The 7011-nt window shown below is 43.7% G+C and overlaps 1 long non-coding RNA gene across 3 annotated transcripts; it reads left to right on the top strand.

Annotated features, from left to right (window-relative positions):
- The first annotated feature begins 2262 nt into the window (after positions 1-2262).
- Positions 2263-4768, top strand: LOC108584619. 3 transcript variants are annotated; one of them, XR_004182208.1, is made up of 3 exons: positions 2263-2353; positions 2664-2866; positions 4102-4768. It is a non-coding gene; the product is annotated as an uncharacterized LOC108584619 (long non-coding RNA). The 3 variants fall into 3 exon arrangements; XR_004182209.1 differs by having other exon boundaries at positions 2271-2353; positions 2724-2866; XR_004182210.1 differs by having other exon boundaries at positions 2298-2353; positions 2746-2866.
- The last annotated feature ends 2243 nt before the right edge of the window (positions 4769-7011 follow it).

Raw genomic sequence — 7011 nt, 5'->3', positions numbered from 1 at the left:
CACATGCCATCCCACTCAGTTTACAGTGAGTTTTGTCTTTTTTTTTTTTTTTGAAACAGGGTCTCACTTTGTTGCCCAGGCTAGGGTGCAGTGGCATAATCATGACTCGCTGCTGCCTTAATCTCCTAGGCTCAAGCAATCCTCCTGCCTCAGCCTCCTGAGTAGCTGGGACTACTGATGTGTGTCACCACACCTGGCCAATTTATTTACTTATTTTTTAAGACAGGGTCTCAGCCTGGCACGGTGGCTCACGCCTGTAATCCCAGCACTTTGGGAGGCCAAGGCAGGTGGATCACCTAAGGTCGGGAGTTCAAGACCAGACTGACCAACATGGAGAAACCCCGTCTCTACTAAAAATACAAAATTAGCCAGGCATGGTGGTGCATGCCTGCAATCCCAGCTACTCGGGAGGCTGAGGCAGGAGAATCGCTTGAACCCGGGAGGTGGAGATTGCGGTGAGCCGAGATCATACCATTGCACTCCAGCGTGGGCAAAAAGAGTGAAACTCCGTCTCAAAAAAAAAAAAAAAAAGACAGGGTCTCACTCTGTTGCCCAGCCTGGAGTGCAGTGGCACAATCATGGCTGCAGCTTCGACCACCCAGGCTTAAGCAATTCTCCCACCTCAGGCTCCCAAGTACCACAGGTGCTACCACAAGCACACAACACCATGCCTGGCTGTTTTGTTGCTGTTTTTTATTTTTTGCAGAGACAGAGTCTCCCTATGTTGCCCAGGCTGGTCTCAAACTCCTGGGCTCAAGCTATTCTCCTGCCTCGCCCCCTCAAAGTGCTGGGATTACAGGTGTGAGCCACCACACCTGGCCCAGTCAGTTGATTTTTAATGAAGTTGCCAAGACTATTCAATGAGTAAAAGGATAGAATATTCACAAATGGTGCTGAGACAACTATATAGCTACATGTAAAAGAATGTAGGAAGTTAGACCCTTTTTCACACCATATACAAAAAATAACACAAGATATATGCATAAATATAAAAGCTAAAGCTATAAAAAAAGTTAGAAGAAAAATGAGTAAACATTTTTACTTTGGTTCAAATGATGGTTTTTTAGATGCATCACCAAAAGCATAAGCAACCAAAGAGAAATTAAACAAATCATACCATCAAAATAAAAAACTTGTGTTCATCAAAGGATACTTCCAAAAAAATGAATAGACAGCCCACAGAATTGGAGAAAATACTAGCAAATCCTATGTCAGGTAAGGGTCTAGTATCCAGAATGTATAAGGAACTGTTACAACTCAATGATAAAAAGATAAATAACAAATTAAAAGTGGGCAAATTGTCTGAATAGACATTTCCATGAAGTATAAATGGCCAAGAAGCACATGAAAAGGTGCTCAACATCATTAGCCATTAGAGAAATTAAAATCAAAACCACAATGAGATATTTCAATACTAGGATTGCACTATATATGTATGTGTATATATGTATGTGTGTATATATACATACATATACATATAAAGACAGACAACAATAAGTGTTGGTGAGGATGTGGAGGAACTTGGACTTTTGTACATTGCTGGTGGGAATGTAAAATGGTACAGCTTTGGAAAATAGTCTGGCATTTCCTCAATAGGTTAAACATAGAGTTACTATATGATCCAGTTATTCTAATCCTAGGTATATACTCAGGCCAAATGAAAACATTAATCTACACAAACACTTGTACACAAATGTTCAGAGCAACATTATTCACAACTGCCAGAAAAAAGGAAACAATTCAAATGACCATCAACTGATGAATGGATTAATAAACTGTCATATAACCAGTCAGTAGAACATTATTTAGCAATAAGGATGAAATTATCATACACACTTCAACATAGATCAACATTGAAAGCATTATGCTAAGTGAAAGAAACCACGACAAAAAAAAACACATTATATGATTTTGTTTATATGAAATGTCCGGAATAGATAAATCTATAGTGACTAAGTAAATTAGCGGTTGCCAAGGACTGGGGTTGGAATGGGGAGTGACTGCTATGGGGAGTGACTGCTAATGAGCATAGAATATTATTTTGGGGTGATAAAAATGTTCTAAACTTGATTATAGAAATGAGACACGATAGTTCCCTTGACCCACTTCGTGGGTGGGAATGAAAGCGGCTCGTTTCACTTAGCCCGCCACTAGCCACTCCTTGCGAGACAGTGTGCGCGAGCAAGCGAGTGTGGGAACTGGAGGGAATGAACGCTGAAACTGGCCAGTCACTCCTCTCTGGCGGGAGCAGGCTCTGTGCGGGCCCTACAGCAGCATCCAAGCCCCTGTCCTCTCGGCACCCGAGCTCTTTTTGGCGTCCAGGAAGAATTAGGTCACCCAACCGGATTGAAGGGTAGTTATGTGGAAGATTCTATTGGGTAATGGCTCTCAGCAGGATGGGAGTTGGAAAGGGGATGGTGCGGGAAGAAAGTGATTTTTGCCTGAAGCCACACTATCTGAAGTTAGTTGCCTATTTGTAGTCTCTGACACTCAGTTGCTGCTTCTCCGCTTGCTGCGCATATACCCGGCGCTCAGCCGTTTGCGTTGCTCTGCCAGCTGAAGTCTTTTATATATGCGCACAGGATAGGGGCATGGCAGGCCAAAAAGCAACATTTGAGTACAAAAATGGGGTCAGCTGTTTTCACACAGGGCTGTGGTTCCAGGTTTAAGGGTGCGGTTTAGCCAGGAGCCAAGCCGTTCTGTATCATTTCACCCCTCTGAAGAGGCACATCTAACTGCCATTAGATTTTGGACAACGACCGGTCTTTCCGTTCCTACCAGAAGTCCACCCAAGGATCCCCAGCGAAAGGGAGCCATAGTCCGAGTCTCTGGCTGCCTGCCTGTTTGGAGCTTTGATGGCCTCTAGGTGAGAGAAAAAACAAGCTTTACAAGGCCAAATATGCATGGATCAAACATGTATTATACAAGGAAAGAATCTAGTGTGAAATATTACAGAAACAAAAAGTGAAATATGCTAGTAACATTGTACCCCAAGCTCTCACCCTGGTGAAAGAAATTAAACCTTGTATGGGAGCAGTTAAACTTTGAGAGATAACTGCTCTTGTCACGTCTGTGGCAGTTAACAGGTGAACCCTAGGAATTCTGGGGTCTGTGGGCTTGCATGGTGGTCATTAAAGCTTCTTCCTCTTTCTTGTGTCTAAATGACCAAGGTGCCACTTTCAGGAGGTCCCCTAAAATACTACCTGGTCCCAGGGTGCATTTCTAAGTTTAAACTGGAGGTGGTCAAGTTTGTTGGTTGCCCATTCTGAAAGAGAGGGAATTTGGTGTCTCTCATTCCCTTTCTTCTTTCAGTGAAATCTCGGGGTGTGAGGGAGAAATAAAGCAGGCATTCCCCCTTTCTCTTCTTTTTGTCTGAATCTCAGCAACCTTGGCAGGTGCCACCCATGGATGCCAATGAGGCTTGCACCCAGAAGCAGGGAGGCCTAGAAAATAGGAATTACCCACACTCATCTGTACCTCTACCTCCCCTACTGTCGACAACCTTTGAGCTCCCTTGGTCTCATTTATGCCGTGTAGCATGGCCTCCTTCCAGGAAGCAGGGGGTTAATTGGCAGGAATCGGTCCTGCCCAGTTATTTACACCGGGCCTGTTGCGTGGCTTTGGTTCCCTCAGATCTGGTTTTCCTTTCTAGGGCCTCAACCTCAAGTTTAGAAACAAGTTTTAGATCTCCCCCCCCCCCCACACACACACACACAAATGGTATTTCAGAGGCTGCATGGATTCATTTAAATTTAAGTCCCAGAGGGACTTTGCCAAATTATCAGCCAGGAGGGGTTGCTCCTCTGTTGCCTCCCTGTCATAAACAAAGTTGAGGTAGGAAAAGAATCCTCTCGCTTAGAAAAGAAAAAAAGCTTGAATTACCTAAGTTGGAGGGACCTGGGGGAACGGTCTCTTGCTCTGTTGAAATGGGTTTCTTTAATCACTGTATCACTCCTCTGGTTCAGACCGGCTAGACCTCGGTGAAGGGAAACAGCCAACATTCCTTTTACCTAAAGTAAAGAGAGAGGTGGCAGGGTCTTGGAAAAGACACAAATTTGACAGTTCCTCATTTTAACTCACTCTTTTTCATATCCTGGACAGGCCCCCATATGAGACAGCACTGTTCCCTTCACCTTAACCCCCTTCGTGGGCGGGAACTGGAGCAGCTCATTTCACTCAGCCCGCCTCCGGCCACTCCTGGCTGCAGAGCGTGCGAGTGCGGGAACCGGAGCTAACGAATGCTGGAACCGGCCAGTCACCCCTCTCTGGCGGGAACAGGCTCTGTACGGGCTTCACAGCAGCGTCCAAGCCCTGCCCTCTCGGCACCCGGGTGCCTGTCCGGCGTCCAGGAAGAATTAAGTCACATGAACGGATTGAAGAGTAGTGTATGCGGAGGATTTGATTGAGTGGTGGCTCCTGGTGGGATGGAAACTGGAAAGTAGATGGTGAGAGAGGATTATCTTTCCCAGAAGCCGCACCGTCTGAAGTTAGCTGCGTCTACCTCTAGTCTTCAACACTCCGTTGCTGCTTCTCTGCTCACCGCTCAGCCGCTTGTGTTGATCTGCCGGCTGAAGTCTTTTTTATGGCCACAGGATAGGGGCGTGGCAGGCCAAAAAAGCAACATTTGCGCAGAAAAACAGAGTCAGCTGTTTTCAAGGCCGTGATTCCAGGCTTAAGGGTAGGGTTTAGCTGGGAGCCCAGCCGTTCTGTATCAGTGATAGTTGCACAACTATAAATATACTAACAACTATTAAATTGTGTACTTTAAGTTAACTGTATGATATATGAATTATATCTAAGTAATTTTTTTAAAAATATGCATATACCTTAGTCTAGCTATTCCAGGTCTAGTAATATATACTACAGTGATAGTAGCATAAAGATATAATATGTGGTTTATAATAAATATAATAAAATATAATAATAAAAATAATAAATATTGGAAATACTTAATCTTGCAAATGCATGATCAGTAAGGTAGTGGAGGCAACTAGGTTTCCCAGGAGCTCCAGGCTTCTCAACTTCTGAGTAGCAATCTCAAGGAAGTACATACTCTGACTGAAACTGTTTATGTCACAGACCTACTCCTTAGACCAATCACTGTTCCCATAGAGATAGCTCATTATGATTTGAGGAGTCAGAATCATGTGCCCACTGCTGAAATCAGGAATTCAGGGTCCTGGGACAGACATCCGTGCCACCCACCTAATGTTTTCTGGAAGTTTGACTTTAAAAGGAAGAAGAGAGCAAGAGATCAATATAGCTAGAGTGTGGAGATGAGGTGTTTTCTTTAGAATAGACGTGACTTGAACATGTTTAAATGCTTGCGCAGAGTAGCCAATATAGAGGGAGCAGTTAAAGACACAAAAGAAATGGAACATTTCTAATCAATACATCTCACGAAATTATTATTTCCCACTATGCCTCAGAAAATTATATTCAATAAAGGAATTTGTTTCTGGATCCTTGGAGGATTAACTTTCCTCTTCATGCTTAGGCAATACAAAGTTGAATCACCACTTTAAACCACATTACACAGACTAGAAGGTGAAACTCCAATGCACAGGCCATTATGTTAATCAATACTTCAACCTTCCTTTTTTTTTCTTTTTTGAGACGGAGTTTATGCTCTTGTTGCCCAGGCTGGAGTGCAATGGCGCAATCTCGGCTCACTACAACCTCCGCCTCCTGGGTTCAAGCAGTTGTCCTGGGATAACAGGCATGCACCACCACACCCAGCTAATTTTGTGTTTTTAGTAGAGATGAGGTTTCACCATGTTGGCCAGGCTGGTCTTGAACTCTTGACCTCAGGTGATCCACCAGCCTCAGCCTCCCGAAATTCTGGGATTACAGGCATGAGCCACCGCACCCAGCTGCAACCTTCATTAAAAATAGGATTCCCTCCACTCACTCGTTTACCCAGTTAGTGTGTAATTGTGGCAGGCCATCTGTCTTTGCAAAAGGGAATGTGGTAATCATTGTTTTATTTGTTCACCTCTTCTCATATTCTCAGCTGCTGTAGCTGACCCCTCTTAGTTGGAAAACAAGGAAGGAGGAGAAGAAAGGGAAGCAGAAAGTTCTTCCTTGACTGGTACTATTTTAAGACAGCTTTGCACTCTCTGGTTTTGGCAGATGTTTAAAGCTGAGTCATACTTAAAGATGGTTTCATGGATTCTTTGGACACTATCCTGCAGGACCCTTCCAACTACAACTCCTATGACATGGGCCAAACGTTCTTTTCTTATAGTTCCTGATCCACCCTTAGCTGGAAACAAGAGCCCACTTCTCAGAAGCTCTGTTGGGGACCCATTGTCTTCCCAGGCAATCTTAGAAAAATCTCTTGCTAAGTGAAGGTATATGTTTTCCTCATTAAGTGAATCGAGTCATTGTTTTAGGTTATCTGCAGCCAAAGGCATTTTCACTGGTAGAGCAACATTCATAAATTTTTTATCTTCCCGGTGTCCTGTTTAATTTAATGGGAGGGGAGTTGCTATTTGTTTGTGTGTTTTATATCTCTTTAGAAAATTTCAGTGGTCCTGTCCAGGTGTGGTGGCTCACGCCTGTAATCCCAGAACTTGAGGAGGCCAAGGTGGGCAGATCACCTGAGGTCGGGAGCTCGAGACCAGCCTGACCAACATGGAGAAACCCCGTCTCTACTAAAAATACAAAATTAGTCAGACGTGGTGGTGCTGCATGCCTATAATCCCAGCTACTTGGGAGGCTGAGCCAGGAGAACAGAATTGCTTGAACCCGGAAGGCTGAGTTTGCGGTGAGCCAAGATGGCGCCATTGCACTGCAGCCTGGGCCATGAGAGCGAAACTCTGTCTCAAAAAAAAAAAAAAAGAAAAAGAAAATTTCAGTAGTCCTAATTTAGAAGGTTTAAGCTTCATTCATTCAGAGCCTCAGAGAAAAGCCTTGTTATATAAGAAGAATATTGAGGAAATTGTTAAATTGATTATGATTATGAATAAAAACTATAATAAAGAATTATTTTTTAAAGTCTTGAGAATC

The sequence above is a fragment of the Papio anubis genome, chromosome 2, assembly GCF_008728515.1.
Source record: "Papio anubis isolate 15944 chromosome 2, Panubis1.0, whole genome shotgun sequence".
NCBI classification, from domain to species: domain Eukaryota; kingdom Metazoa; phylum Chordata; class Mammalia; order Primates; family Cercopithecidae; genus Papio; species Papio anubis.
The sequence above is the reverse complement of the archived record's forward strand: the minus strand, read 5'-3'. Positions and strand labels throughout refer to the sequence as shown.